This window comes from Ictidomys tridecemlineatus, unplaced genomic scaffold (assembly GCF_052094955.1).
Source record: "Ictidomys tridecemlineatus isolate mIctTri1 unplaced genomic scaffold, mIctTri1.hap1 Scaffold_462, whole genome shotgun sequence".
NCBI classification, from domain to species: Eukaryota; Metazoa; Chordata; class Mammalia; order Rodentia; family Sciuridae; genus Ictidomys; species Ictidomys tridecemlineatus.
The window spans coordinates 216,150-232,462 of record NW_027522997.1 but is presented as its reverse complement, the minus strand read 5'-3'; the positions used below and the strand labels follow the sequence as shown (position 1 = coordinate 232,462).

General features: G+C 38.5%; 1 long non-coding RNA gene across 5 annotated transcripts in view; it reads right to left on the bottom strand.

The window, feature by feature from the left end:
- Window positions 1–16,313, bottom strand: part of LOC144373728 (uncharacterized) — an 86,757-nt gene that overhangs the window by 42,343 nt on the left and 28,101 nt on the right. For 2 of the 5 annotated variants that reach the window (XR_013433287.1, XR_013433286.1), the window contains exon 4: window positions 11,866–12,092. The exons of 2 other annotated variants lie outside the window; for them this stretch is intronic. This is a non-coding gene — a long non-coding RNA (uncharacterized LOC144373728). Of the gene's footprint in view, window positions 1–10,298; window positions 10,428–11,865; window positions 12,093–16,313 lie in introns of all 5 variants that reach the window. One more of the 5 variants, XR_013433290.1, reaches the window with a different exon arrangement.

The following is a 16,313-nucleotide window of genomic DNA, read 5'->3' as shown; positions in this document are numbered from 1 at the left end:
AGGACTTATTCACAGGCCATGGAGCAAACACTATAAATCTAGTCATTAGATGGAAACAATGGCTAAAGGCAAAAACCTAGAGCTTTTCAGTTGGTGTTTCAAATAGAAACCAAATAAACTATTAAAACGGAGCAACTCCCTAGATTTGGGCTAATAAAACCAACTCAGAGGACAGAAATCAGCAAAAGGGCCTGTCTCCTTGCCACACTGATTGCTGATAAAATAGCAAGCTCATCTTAAGAAAAACAACATCCTCCAAGTGGAAACAAACGTACAAAGGAAGACAAAGCACACACAAGCATTTCAAAGGATATGATCAAATGCAAAATAAAAAAATAGAAACAACTCATAAAAGAGAAATTTGGCTTTGGAAACTCTCCAGGAGGAACATCTCTGACTCTGTTCTTGGAATCCTATCCCTACCTCCTACTAGGCAACACCATCACATATTCCCCAGAGCAGCAATGAGTAAAAGAAGGAGTGAATAACAATTACATAAGAATTTTCTTTTAAATGAAATGAAATGAAACTGAAAAGAATGATTAGAAAGAAATCAGGAGTCTCACAGTCAGAATCTCATACTCAACAAAGCCCTTGGGCTAGAGACATAGCTCAGGAGTAAAGAGCATTGCACACAAGGTCCTAGGTTTCAACCCTAGCAATAAAAAAGCAAAAGAAAAACCAAGCCCTTGTACCCAAGCAGTGGTTCTACCAGGAAGTCCCTTTATTCAGCTACAGGCAAACCATGCAGGAAGCCCAGGAAAGGATCTGCCCCAGGGTCTCTAAGTGCTGATGGATTAGCTATCCTCCCAGTCTCTTCATTTCCCTTCTAATCCTCTGCAGACGACAGAGAAATTGCTGGACTTGGTGAATGCTTTTGTAACCCTTCCCTTTCAGAAGCTGCTCTCAAGATGGGGAATTTCCAAATGGCTAAACTGGCTATCACAATACCATATCCAGGGAGGGAGTGAAAGGTTTAGTTCTGGAAGTGCTCCGCCATTTGCCAAGGAAGTCACTGGTCCAGAAGTAGTCCTAGAAACATATTTGCACTCACTTCACTGGTAGCTGTTAATTTTGATACAGGTTCTTGCTAAATTGCTGAGGCTAGCCTCAAACTTTGTAATTCTCCAGCCTCAGCCTCCAAGTCACAGGGATTACAGGTAAACACCACTGCACCCAGAGAAAACATGCATCTCTTAAACGCCTCATGTGTGCAGGTTTCTATTTAGGCAGTTTCTATGGATTTGTTTTCACACCAGAAATTATTTCTTAGAAAATGCTTCTTGCTGAAGGGGCTGGGGTTATGGCTCAGTAGTAGAGCACTTGTCTCACATGTGCAAAGCCCTGGGTATTCAATGCTCACCACCACATAGAAAGAAAGAAAGAAAGAGAGAAAGAGAGAGAAAAATAGAGAAGGAGAGAAAGAGAGAGAAAGGAAGAAAGAAAGAGAGAAAGACAGAGAGAAAGAGAGAGAGAGAAAGAGAGAAAGAGAGAGAGAAAGAAAGAAAGAAAGAAAGAAAGAAAGAAAGAAAGAAAGAAAGAAAGAAAGAAAGAAAGAAAGAAAGAGAGAAAGAAAGAAAGAAAGAAAGGTATTGTGTTCAACTACCAAAAAATATTTTAAAAAAAGAAAGAAAGAAAAAAAATGTTTCTTGCTGAAGTCCATTTTCTAAACAGTCTGTTGTATACTTTCTGGAGATGACTGGCAAATTCCTACCTTCCCTTGTGTAAAACTCCTTATTTATTTATTTATTATTTTTACTCATGCTGGGGATTGAACCCAGGGCCTTGGGCATTTGAGGCAAGCACTCTGCCAACTGAGCTATATCCCCAGCCCCACAATCCTCCTTTCTGTATGTTTGTTTCATCCCTGTTCCTCAACTTGGGATGCCTTGTGATCTGCTCTAATCAACAGAAAGCAGCAGAAGTGACACTGTGTTAGTTCTGGCTTAGGACTTAATAAGCATGGCAACTTCTGTGTTTATCCTCTTAAAGCCCAGTCAGTCCCCAGTCACTGATGCCCGCAATTCCAGTTGCAGCCACAGTAAGTGTGAAGTCATCTTGGTCTTTCCAACCTTGGTTGAGGTCTCAAATGAATGCAGCTTCTGAGTGATTCCATAGGACATCACACAGTGAAGAAACCACCACCACCCCCAGCTGAATCTAGTCAGCCAAGAAAAATATAGAAATCATAAATTGTTGCTATTTTAAGCCATTAAACTCAGGGATGGTTTGTTATGCAGCAATATGTAAGTGAAATAGTCATAAAACTGAAAGCATTGTGTTAAACTTCAGGGAAAAGTAATAATAAATAAAAGAAAAGCTGATAATAAGGAACACAACTCCAGAGGCCAGCAGTCAATGGTATGAAAATCAAGGTGTCAGCATGACACCTCTGGAGGCTCTACTGGAGAATCTTATCTTTACCTCTTCCAGCTTCTAGTATCTGCCAACACTTTTTGGCTTATAGCTATGTTAATCAGATTTCATTTGCTGAACAAAAACCTAACCAGAACAACTTACAGGAGAAAACATTTATTTTTGGCTTATGGTTTCAAAGTTTTAGTCCACAGTCAACTCAATTGTTCTGATCCCAAGGTGAGGAAGAGTATTATGGCAGAGAGGTGTATCAGAAGGACACTGCTCAGCTGATGGCAGCCAGAAAGCAGGGAGAGAGCAGGAGCCAGGGACAGAATACATAATCCCTATGGGCACACCTCTAGTGACCCACCCTCTCCAACTTTACCTGCCTTTAGCTACCACCTAGTAACCCATTCAAATGATTAATCCATTGATTAGCTCACAACTCTCCATAATCTGATCATTTTACCTCTGAACATTCCAGGATCACAAGCTTTTGGGGAACACCTCATATCCAAACCATAAGAAGTCACATTGTTTCAATCTCTGCCTCTGCAATCATGCCATTTTTTCCTCTTCTCTCTCTGAAGTCTCCCTCTACCTCATGTCTATAAGTGATTACATTAGGGCCCATCCAAATTATACAAAAGAGTCACCTGCTATGGCTTGGATATAGTTTTAAAATATTACCCTCCAAAGGTTCACGTGTTGGAGATTTGGTCCCAATGTGGCAAGGTGGGAGCTGAGAGACACTATTTAAGAGGTGGGGGCTCTAATGGAAGGTCCTAAGGATATTAATATTAAGTAGCTGCTCCCAGAATTCATAAAACCCTGAACTCTCCCGAGAGTTGTTATAAGAGCAAGCCCAATCTCTAGACCCCTAATCACTCTCTGGCTTCCTGTTTGGTGATGTGATCTCTGGCTCCCACACATGTTCCCTACCATTTCATGCTGTCCACGATTAAGCCCTCATCAGAAGCAGAACCAACTGGGCCACCTGAACTTGGACTTTCAGCCTCCCAAATATTAGTCTGCCTTAGGTATTTCTTTGTAGTAACAAAAAAAATAGACTAATACATCACCCTATCTCAAGGCCCTTAAGTTAGTTACATTAACAAACACCCCACTCCATCTATTCCGTACAAGGTAACGTTTACAGGTTCCAGGAATTTAGACTTGGTCTCTTTAGGGGCCATTACTCTGCCTGTCACAACTGCTCAGACAAGAGTTAAGCACAAGAATGAACATACTAGTTTAGTCCAAGGCTGTTGTTTTCTAAAGCTTTAAAGCAATAGACTACTTTACTCAAATATAATCCCAATAGTTAAAAATAAAAATGAAATAATAAAAAAAATAAAAAATAAAACTCTTTAAAAAAATGAAGAGAGGATTCTGGGAAGATAGCTAAGTAAGAAACACCAGGAACTTGTTTCCTCAGACAACAAATGCACTGGCAGAATGTATCAAATGTAAGTATTTTGAAACTCTGGAGTCAACCTTAAGATTTGGAGAGTAGTAAATTTTGGCCAATTTCAGTTCACAGCATTGTAGCACCTGCCTATGCACCAGTCTCACGACAGGTAACTACAGATCTTCTCTGGGAGAGCCTGCACAAATTTATAGGACAAGAAGAACTCTGTCCAAAAATTGAGGATCTACATACTGATTACTGACAGATACAACTCTGATTTTAGAGACACAAACCCATGGGCAGGCAGCCATTGTTTTAATCCTCCCCCAAGTTCCTCCTCCTCTGATTGAAGAAAAATCTAGGAGATTTAATGAGCCAGAGACCTTTTTCTTTCTTTTATTAACCTACCCATTCATTTTTTCTACCCATTCATTTTTTACTTCTTACCCTATTGAAAGTCAGACATTTTTAAAAAAGCAACTACATATACAAGGAAATTTAAAAAGTCACCACACACATCCAATAAAAGGTGCAGGTTGAAAAAGAACTGAAAAGAACTTAAACTTATACTTCAGGCTAATCTCCAGCACAGCAACAATAAAAAAAAATCAACACATTCTGGAGAAAAGACAGAATCTGATTTCTAGAGCTACATTATTAGATTTAAATGTCCAGATTTTAAAAAAAAGAAAAATCCCAAGAAACAGGAGAGTGTGGCCCATTCAAAGGAAAACAACATCATCACAACAGAAACTTTCCCTGAGAAAGACCATATAGATGGTGGGTTTGCTAGAAAAACCTTAAAACAACTGACTTAAAGATACTCAAAGAAGGGCTGGAACTGTAGCTCACAGGCAGACTACTTGCCTAGCATGTGTGAGGCACTGGCTTCGATCCTAAGCACCACATAAAAATAAATAAAGGCATTCTATCCATCTACAACTACAAAAAAAAAATTTAAAAAGATGCTCAAAGAATCAGTTTATCCTGCTAAGCGAATTAAGCCAATCCTCAAAAAATCAAAGGCTAAATCTACTCTCTGATAAGTGGATGCTGATCCATATGGGGGTATGTAAAAAATGGAGAAACTTTGGGTAAAGAGAAGGGAAGGGAGGGTGGGAAGGAAATATGGGGGTGGGAAAGATGATAGAATGGGATGGACTTTATTATCCTAGGGACATGTGACAATACATCATGTATATATATGTATATATATGATGTGAATATATATATATATATATATATATATATAAAACATATATATGATGTGATAATATATCATGTACAATCAAAAAACTGAAAGTTGTGCTGCAATTGTGTACAATGCATTCTATACAATCAAAATGCATTCTGCTGTCATATATACCTAATGAAAATAAATAAATTTAAAACAATGTTAAAAGGACTGGGAATGTGGCTCAAAAAATAAAAAGATGCTCCAAGAATTAAAGGAAGACATGAGCAAAGACAAGAAAATGATACACTAACAAAATGGAAATATTAACTAAGTTATAGTAACCAAAATGAAAAATACATTACAGGGATTCAAAGACATATTTGAATAGGAGGAAGAAAGATCAATGAAACTGAAGTTATGACAATTGAAAGTATTAAGTCTGAGAAGCAAAAAGAAAAAAGATTCTCTATGTTGATCTTCAAAATTAAAAAAAAATACTGATGCACAAAATTTCAAAATCTGGGTATCTTACTCAATACTGTTCTAACAAAACCATCCAAGTAAACAAATGGATGTCCCCAGTCTTCAACTTTTACTTCTCATCCAGCTACAGTGTATCATCCATGCAGCCGTCAAAATTATTATACTAAACAAAGCTAATCCTGTTATACCTGTGCTTTGAAATACTTTCTTTGCTCTCAGCTGGCTAACAAGGTCCTCTGTTCACCTCGGGCTGTCCCTCCTTGCATTGTGCACACTTCATCCCCAGGCTTTTACACAGAAGCGGTCACCCCCACCTTCACTCTCTCCCAGGCAAACATTTCCTGGCCTTCCTCTCTGCCATTATCTACTTCTTTCTCTGGGTGTTTTCCTTGATGCCCCAGACCATTCCCATGTGCTCTAACATACATTCCCACATGCTCTCATGGCAACACTTAAATCCTTCCTTGAAGACCTTCATTCATACATTTGACAAATACTGAGCTTCTGCTCTGTCAGACACGGCCCTTGGTGCTTGAGATACAACAGGGAATAAGACAAAGAACTCCTCCCCATGGAGCTGATGACATTCTAGTAAGAGGAAGCAGACTAGAAATTAACGTCAAAATAATAGCAAAGAAGTAGAATATTTGGTGATTGCTCATCATTATATCCCAGGAACCTAGGACAATGCCTCGCTCCTAGCCAGTGCTCAAAAAATACTTACTGAATGAATAAATACAGCAGTGTGAAAAGATGCTATGTGAATGTGAATTATTGTCTACTGCCTATGAAAACCTCTTCTCAGAATCTGTCTAAGCTTTCAGAGGCCTAAAGCATGTTGTGTTAGTCATACCAGGCCATTCACTACTTAGACTTGGTTTTACAGTTGGCAAAAGTCATAATTTTACCAGTAATTTTCAGATCAAATGAGTTAAGCACTGAAGTCTCGAAAGTCCCAACTTGGCATACTGTGCATCTTCCTCAAACTCAAAACACAAAATTAAAAGAAAGCCAGTTCCTTATATGGTTTGGACACCAGAATGCTGGCTTCATGCTATATATAAAAGGTTAATACTGGAAAAGTCAATAACTACCATGAACAAGGACCCTGTCATATCACTGTCAAGGCCTAATCCTACCTAAGTTATCACCTGCTGAAGTAAATTAAAGTCAAGAAAGTAAACATTTAATGAATATTCACTTGCCTTTGGTCCAAGAAAGTCTTAGAAATAAGCTTTCCTTTAATTAAAAATAAAAATAACCCAGAAAGCTGAAATAAGATCTGAGGAACACTCAACACAGGTCAGCCAGTCAGCATAAGTAAGAGTTGGCAGTGCCCAGGTGAAACTGCTCCAGGATGTGACTGTAACACCATTCTGTTCATGCAAAAATTTGAAAAACAGATTTTCTGGGCAGAACTGGGGACTAACATCTCCACTACCAAGTTCAAAGCCAAAAAATAAACCTGGTACAAAGGTACCCGTGGTTCTGAAAATAGCTCACTATCTTTACAGACAGCAAATACATCAAGCCTTGGGACTGAGACACGCACCAATCCATCAACCAACTGACAAGCCAGTATTATGTACTAAGTGCTCTGAGGCATAGTCACACATATAAGAAAGACATAATTCTAGGCCTTAAGGAACTTTAAATCAAGTTTAAAAAATAAGACAGAAATGAATGGAAAAACAAAAAAAAAATGCAAACCAGATTGAAAGGCTGGCATTCTAAGAGCCAGAGAAGTAGTAGATTGTTGCTCTGGAGGCCAAATCAATTGGGGAGAGCCCAAAGAGGGATGCTCAGCAAGGCTGGTTTCACAAGGAGTGGGACTCACCAGGATGTTTGGAGACTGAGAAAAGCAGAGAAGAGCCCTACACTGTTCTAGGTGCCCTTCAGTCTTGAAGGACAGATGGGAATCACCTCTCCCTGGGCCATGCGAGGCTGAAGGAGGAAGAAGAGAATGTGTGGAGAAGGAAGAGACTGACACACTGCTAAGGCAGAGATGTGTAAGGCAGCCATGGTGGGGAAGGCTACAGCAAAAGGCTCTTGTGTAGAGCAGGCCAGACTGTGGAGACCTCAAACTCAAAACTAATGAATTATTTCCAATTACTGGTAAGACACTTGATGATGTGGCCCAGAAGTATCACAATGAACTGTGTTTGGGTCTTCCCTAAACAGTTTCATGTAAGTCTACACTGTCCACACAAAAGAAGTAGAGCAAATTTTTTTAATGTGTTAAAAGTTGAAAAACCAACATATTTTCATAGATATTTAAATAAAGTCATATCACTGTGACTAAGTTTTAGATCATGCAGTAAATCATACATATCTGAATAAGAGCTATAACTACTGAAAGATCCATTTTAAACAGCACTAAAAAATGACTTCTGAAAGGCAAATCTAATCCTCCTACACCTACTCCATCACTTCACCCTCCCCCACAAACCTGACTAGGGTCTTTATTTTCCTTTAAGCATTACAGGTTTCTTTATGTATCTAGAAGGAAGAGCTGTTAGTCATCAGTCTGGATGGTGTGGGTTAATAGGGTCTTTGTTCAGAAAATTTAATTATAGGTTTGAACCTTGGATGAATGCAAAAGGAAAACACTGGAGGGGACTCTCAGCTAATCTGCCAACTAAGTGGACCCATGCGACTTCAGGAGCGTCCCTGGGTGCATTGTAGAGGCAGTTTCTTCCCTGTTGTCTGTAGCATGGCCTGCCCTAGTTTACTCCTAATTTGCTTCTCTGGCCTGATCTCTGACTGTCCTACAACAACCATTTCTGACAAAGGGCTCTGCAACCAAAGGCCCAAAGATGCTAAACCATAATTTTGGCAGTTTTATACCCTTTAAAGTTTTATATACCCTTCTGCCTCAATGCAGGCAGCACAACTAAGACTGCGCCCCTGTGCACTGGCTCCAGGAAACCTCAGAGCTTTCCCACCTTTGACCCCAAAGGCTTTGCAGAGGAAACAAGAGTTTAAAACCTGGCTTTAAGGGGCTGGGGATGTGGCTCAAGCGGTAGTGCACTCGCCTGGCATGCGTGCGGCCCGGGTTTGATCCTCAGCACCACATACCAACAAAGATGTTGTGTCCGCCAAGAACTAAAAAGAATAAATATTAAAAATTCTCTCTCTCTATCTCTCTCTCTCTCCTCTCTCACTCTCTCTTAAAAAAAATAAATAAAACCTGGCTTTAACATACCTCTACATTCACCAAATACTTTGACTCTGGCAAGTGATTATCTGAGGAAAGCTGCTGAACCAAGGGTATTTGGGGCTGCATTTTATACTTTGTTATCCTAGAGATACCAGTATTTAAAAAATATAAACTAGAAACAAAATAAAATGCAATAACTGTTAAAAGACTAGAGTTTGAAAGTTTTCTGAGCAAGAAAGGAGAAAACTGATTAATAAAAAACCTGCTTTTTACTTCCACAGTAAATCTAAAATTGATGACAGTATTACAAAAGGATAAAAGTGCTGACCAAAAAATGTCAGCGAAATCAACACAAAATGCATAAAGAGAACCTCCCAAAGTAGTGGAGCTCTGAATGCCTGGAAATCTCGTTTCCTCCTAAAGCTCAGTTAAGTGATGATAAAATTCCTAGTTTAAAAAAAAAAGTAAGGGAAACTGTTTTAATCAAACTAAAATAATCAAATTAACATGTCCAAACATTCAGATTCCTAAAGAAAAGTAATATGTGAATATAATGCATAGGAATTGTTAGGGCTACAATTAATTGAAAGGTGAATAGGTTATTCTGGAACCAAGAACTCTGGCTTCTCTTTATTTCCATCATTCTTTCATTCACTGACTAATATGTATGGCATTCTGAAGGATTAAAAAAAAATTGAATCAAGCATTCAATACCCTCAAGTGCTGGGGAAGTCAAAAATCAAAATCTTAAAACAACTAATCCAAAGCTCTCCTGTTTTGAAATCTCCCTTATTAAAAGGCATTTCCAGTTCAAAATGCAAAGGTAATGATTCCCACTGAGCAATGATTATTTGGATAGAGACATGTGGTAAACATTTCCTAGGGAAATGAAAAAAGGTCAAAGGTAAAAGACAACTGAGAAGAGCTGCAACATCTCGGCAAGTTACAAATTTAAGGGGTAAGGGACACACATAACCTCCATCCATTAGAAGCTGAGATTTAAAAGAAAAGCTGAGGCTTCTCTGGGGTGAATATCATGACATCTGTTCTCTTCTCATAATAGCAACTAAGTTGATTTAAGAAAATATTCTCTCTCTCTTTTCTAGAGCTGTTGGTTCATAATTACATGATTTTTCTTGAGCTTTGGTTTCCTTAAGATGTGTTTATTCTGCACATCTGCTCTCCCCATACCTGATTACACAAAGGTATCATAAAGAGCAAACCAACAGGTATAAAGAGACCAGCCCTCAAAACAAATCAAAGCAAACAGCCCATGGAGTCCTTTGGAAATCTTGGCTGGCAGCTCTTGTAAATAAAAGTGCTTCTAAAGCAGAAAACATTAAACTACCGTATTTATATAGGGCGTGATTGACAGGTCAGTTATTAACTTCATAAAAACACAGGCAATGTTAACTAGCAAGAATGTTTGTTCTAGCTGTTCTATCTGAAGGAAAATGAAATCCAAGATAGAATGGCTTGTTCTCTGTTTAAGTATTTATTTTAGAACCGTGCAGTATAAAAGAATGTTTTTTCAAGTCAGTGAACTTAAGCTATTTTGCTTACTGTTCTGGAATTTAAGTATGTTGTTATAATTCTTTAGAAAACAAATGTTACATTTACTAAAGTCAAATTCCAATGGTGCACCATGATCTTTTCAAGCCCTCAACAATTTTTTACTCTTCTGAGTTACTAAAACTAAAGAAATTTACATTAATTCATCTTTCTTCCAGTAACTAACGTGTATCAAATCAGGGAATCAAAGTGCAGGCAGACTTCCTCCCAGTGCTCTGGATGCAAGCATGTGTTCCTTGAACTGCTTATGGCAACAGGCCTAAAATCTGCCAAAAGGAGAAAAGAATGAAGGGTCTGTATTTTATTAATATTATTTTGAGGGCTTATTTTTATCTATACATTCTATCATGTGTGATCACTTATTGCAATATTACAAGGCAGTATATTTTATTTTAAAAATTCTCTCAGAAAATAATGTCAGCTGCAGGTAAATATACAGTCAGGAAATCCTGTAGAAGAACTCAAGTCCATTTCTGCAAGCAATAACTTTTATCTTGAAACTTACTTAACATGGTTAGCGCCCACACCCATCCCAGTGGGTACTGACAAAAAAAAAGAAAATGTCATCTAACTTAAAAAAATGTTTCTCCAATTTGAAAAGTGACTTCTCTAGTAGTTGTTTTGAGCAACTATATAGCAAGGAAGTATACAAAACTTCTATTTACCCAGTCTATGCTCTTATTCATTTATATGATGATTTTTTTAAAGTAACAAGGAAAAGGTAGATGGAAAAGTTAGAAGGGAAAACAAGGTTTTGCTTTTTAGAATCAATCAACAAATACTTTTAAGATTGGAGTTACATAAATTTGGCATTTCCTAGCCAAATAAATGCTTATGAAGTGGACTGGTGTTTATGTGCATGTTTGTTTATGTGTGTTTAATATTCTCAAGCCTCAGAGTTTTTCCATGTAAACAAAAGTTTTGTTAAATGCCTCTTGAATTAAATTTAAAAGGCTATTTGTTATCAAAATGTTTCGCTCATAGTAAAGGCTGTCATCATATGAGCTGCACACTAAACACAAGAGCAAACCCCAAATCCCAGAAAAACTATCCGTGCTCATCAGTACATTTAATGCAGCACAATCCTGATTCCTCCAGAGTTCCTACAAACAACAGTCCTTCAGAACACAGAATTCTTATGAAATAAATACTCAATCTTAGAACATGCCCTGGCCTCCTCCACTACCCACAAATCCCCGCCCCTCCTGCAGGACTATATTTTCAAACTAGAATATTTGTTTTGACACACTTCTGCTTGCTTAATTCTCTGGCAAAGGATTTCTTGTGCACTCCTAGCCAGTAATGAACGTTTTGCCAGAAAATATGCAACTCTTAGCATGACAAGAATAAGGGGGTAAAAAACCCTTCCATCGAGACTTCCAGAATTGAAGATAAAAGCAGGTACACTGGATGAAGAGAACCCTTTCCCCTAACATTATAACTTCCTCTTGTTTTCCCTGCTTCACACCACTGTGAGGAGGAAAACCTTCATTTGGCAGTTTCACATATCTTCTCTACACTATTTAAAGCAAGGAGAAACTATTACTCCAATCTTGCTTTCTAATTAAAGAACTACTTATCCAAATGAAAAATGTAGGTTAGCTAATCCTACTCAGGGAGTAAATCTCCAAAACAATTTCTTAATAACAGTTTATCGAGAAAATTAAAATCCATTGAATTCATTTAATCCAGTGGAATACTTACTTCTCTTTCATTATTTCTCCAGTTACATTTAAGGAACCCAACACTCAAAAACTTAACAATGCAAGATGTTTCCACCTTTCCCACTGAATTCAGAAGGGCTGGGTGGGAATCACACTGTGCTCCTTGGCGAGCTTAGGGTGTGGGTGAAGAACCTCCTCCACGACTACCCTGAATCTTGAGAGGGCAAATCCACAGAATAGACTTCCTTCATGGGTGATTCAGGCACTCTGTAACAAAATAAAACACAACTGATGGATCTTGAAACAGAAAAGTATATCCCAAACAATTTTAGATTATTGAAATGCTTGTGAGCTGACAGATCTTCTTCCTGCACACATCACTTACTTACTGATGTCTCCTGGCATCTATCCTCACCCCACTGGTGATCTCATTCACTCCTGGTACGGTATATCATCTCCACACAGATGACTCCTTCATCTAGCCCAAACTCCACTCACATATCTAACTGCCAAATGGATATGACCCACTCCACATGCCTCAGCATCTCAAAACATAGTTGCAAAACTGAACTTGAAATCTTCCCTCAACAATCTGTTCTTTCTAAATCTTCACCTTTACAAATGGTCCCAGAAACTATCCAAGCCAAAACTCCACTATCTTTCCTCTTCCCTGGTCCCCTCATTTTCCATCAAGTCCTATCAAATCTACTATTATACTCTCTCTTGTAATCAATATCCCTCTCCATCCTCCTTGCCTGCCTCAATTTTCCCCAAAGCACAACTTTCTTTTCTCACCACTTGGTCCATCCAGTTTTCCAAAATGGGTTCTTTAAAACACAGTTCTTTGCAAAATATCCCACAAGAAGAATTCCATGACTCAATATTTTAAATGAGTATCACATTAAAGTGCTCAAGAAAGCCTGGGTTGAAGATACACATTCACACCAACCCATCTATGCCACACCTGTTCTCCTGGCTCCCTTTCTCCACACAGTTTTTCTTCATCTAGCTAATCTCTACTCATCTTTCAAGCTCAGACCCTGACTCTTATAGGAAGCCTGTCTGAGAGATACCATTTATCTCCATTTCAAGCTTTTAAATTTCTTCTTGCCATCTCTATACCGTACTATGGTCATGTAGTTTGGAACATATCTACTCTGCTGGATTCTGAGATGCTTAAGAGCAAAGATTTTCCACTTATGTGCCTTTTAATGCTTAGCACATTGTTGGTACACAGGAGTACGTCAATAAACCTACATGAGCAAATGAATGCTAACATGCATTTGCTCATGCCAACTCCTAACTTACTCAATCAAACAAAAGCCCTACAGGTAGTTTCCCAATTCTGTACATGAAGCAACTAAAGGAGAAAAAAATGGATAAGTTTCATTATTCCTCTAATATGACACTTTTTTTTTTTTATCTCCTGCAGGGTATACATGAGTAATTCTACTCAACTTCTCAGGAAAGAGGACATGATTAAACCACTGGAAAACTGCTTGGCAAAACTCTTGTTACTTTTAGAAATACTATATATTATTGAACACAAAAAACTTTGATGTAATGGAAAATTAACTGGGTTAGGAGTCACATTTGAATTCAAACACCAGCTCTGCTTCACACTAGGTATGAGGCATGTAGCAAATTAATCATCTAAACTCCAAGTGTGTCATCTAGAATGAGGACAATAATACTTTCCATATTGAACATTCCTATTAGGAATACATAAGTATAAAAAAAAAAGCCCTCTGCAGGCTTTGTTATAAAGTTGGATACGCCAATGCTGTTTCCACCTTGAACAATATAATGGAATGATGTTTACCTCCCCATCTAGCAATATTTATGATTGATTACTATATATTTCTATTTTTACTTCCCTTGATGATAACTAGTCCAAATAACTGGAAAAGTTTTTAAATCTGCATACTGAAAGTTAAGAAACTTTCTACAAAATTGAACCAATCAAAGCACATCTGCTTTGAGGCTTGGAGTATAAACTGGGAAATAAGAAAAACCATTGAGTATTTAATAAAAAGCTCGACAACAGTCTTAAAAATTTCAACAAAATCATGACCAGTACAACTGGCTAGACTATCTACACTGCAGAGACTGTCCACACTCTTCTGTCACTAATGGAATCTTATATAATATAGTCAATGCTCCCAGCCCTACAAACTATGAACAGCTCAGTAGATAAATCTCAATAAGCCTCCACATCAAACAGACTGGAAGAAATCAAAAGACCACTGAGCTAAGCCAGACCAGGCTGATATTTTGGTTTATTGGTTAACTGTTATGCTTGGAAAGGCATAAAGCTTAATTGCAAGGCTTGAGGTGTATGTAAAAAATGCCTGACTTAAGTAGAAATACTGATCAGAGCATCTGTCACTAGTTAAAATACGAGATCTTTACCTGGGATATTTTTTGTTATTTTTATTTTAAATAAATGAAAATAGCCATTTACACAGTGACTAAACATGAATCATTGTTTCAGCTTTTTGAGAATGCTAGGAAATACCAGGTGTAAATGAGGGAGTAACATTGCTGTTAATCCAGGGCATGTGAAAGTTAAAAGGGGAAAGAATCTGGTTTAGTTTATGGCTTCTTGTGGTATTAACTGAAAGGGTAAAGTTTCTAAGCTGGAAGGCTTGAATTAAAATGTAAAAGATTAGGTATTATTGAGTTCCTCGGTTACACCCAGCTTCCTGAGTTAGTTGAGACAACACCCTACTAGCCATTTAGCCTAGGGCCCTATGCAGTTTGTCACAGGGCCCGAACCAATCAGTTTGAATGTGTACCCCGCTTAGGAATGACCAATCACCCCTGCCCGAGCTGTTCCCGCCAATGGATTTGCCAATCACGTCTCAGAGTTGTTGTTCAATTTCCCCGTGCCTCATGATGATTTGTTCTGATGTATGCAAAGCCCACCGCCCTCTCCAAAAAGTGTACTTAAGCTCTGCTTGACCTTTGCTCTGGGCTCTGGGCTGCTCTCCCTCCTTGAGTGAGCACAGAGCCCCAGCGCGCTGGAATGGATCCCCAATAAATCTCCTTTTGTCAATTGCATGGAGTAAGTCTCTTATGTGGTCTCTCCCTCCGATGATCCGCCGGACCCCCTTTACATTAACCATAGGTTTATCACAATTTTTTTTAAAGAGAGAGTGAGAGAGGAGAGAGAGAGAGAGAGAATTTTTTTTAATATTTATTTTTTAGTTCTCCGCAGACACAACATCTTTGTTGGTATGTGGTGCTGAGGATCGAACCTGGGCCACACACATGCCAGGCAAGCGCGCTACCTCTTGAGCCACATCCCAAGCCCTCTCACAAATACTAATGAATACAACACTTTGAAACACTGTATGGAAAAGTGAAATCTGGTGGTATAATCTGGATCTCTTAAACATTTTCTACTGAGTAACTCCGTTGGCTGAATAAGCAACAAAAGCTAACATTTTTTAAAAGGCCCTAGGAGAAAGTTCTCCTAGTAAAGGTCTTATGAAAAGCTGAAAATGAGGTCCTCATCACTGCCTTCCTCTAATTTCCACCACTACCAAAGCTACCCAACTATAGTCAAGCAGCATAGTGCATTAGGACATGCAAAGACTTAAAATGCAATCCCTCCCCTTTAGAACCTTGTGTTCACTTGAGAGTACATAACTAATTTACAAGAAAGAGACAGTACACAGCCTCTGGGGTGGTACAGGAGAGTCCTATGGAACAAAAAAAAACAACAAATGCTGAGATGACAATTAAAACAATGGGCACTAAAGGAGAGTTTCCTATATACTAAGCACCAGCCTTAGGCCCTCTACACCAGCCTTAGGCCCTCTTAGCTTTATCACATTTGCTCCTCACAATTCCAGAGGCAGACTCTATTGTCATTCACATTTTATAAGGATGCTGAGACAAAGAAATGGAGGCTCAGGGGACTAAGTCACGTACACCAGAAATCAAATGTAGACATGCCTATTTCTACATTCATCTTCTTTGCCTGCTCCTAGGGCAGAGCCTGAAGAAGGCAGTATGGTCTACTACAGAGCTGCAGCCCCAGAGTCTGTTCTCCAGAAAACCAGTTTTAGGAAGACCATTGGGCTGAACCCAAGGATGGAAATCAGCATAGCTTAAGAAGAAGGGAGAGGCAGGCATTTAGGAGCAGAAAAACCATGAACAAAAGCACTCAAAGTAAAAGCTTAACATTCAAAGGAACAATAGGGAGATTAGCTTGATTAGTGTGTGGGTATATGTTTGGAATGGGAGAAGGTAGTTGGCAGGCTTTAATAAATATTTGTAAGTTTGAATAATGCGAGATAAGGTGAAAAGGGCCTTGAAAGCAAAGCTGAAGAAAATGCAATTAACCAACAAATAACTTGAGCAAATGTTCAGCCTCCCCAGTAATAAAAGCAATGTAAATTGAAACACCAAGGTCTTTTTCTTCTCACATTCCCTGAAATTTGCATAAAAAAATACTTATTTCTGGGGCTAGGGTTGTGG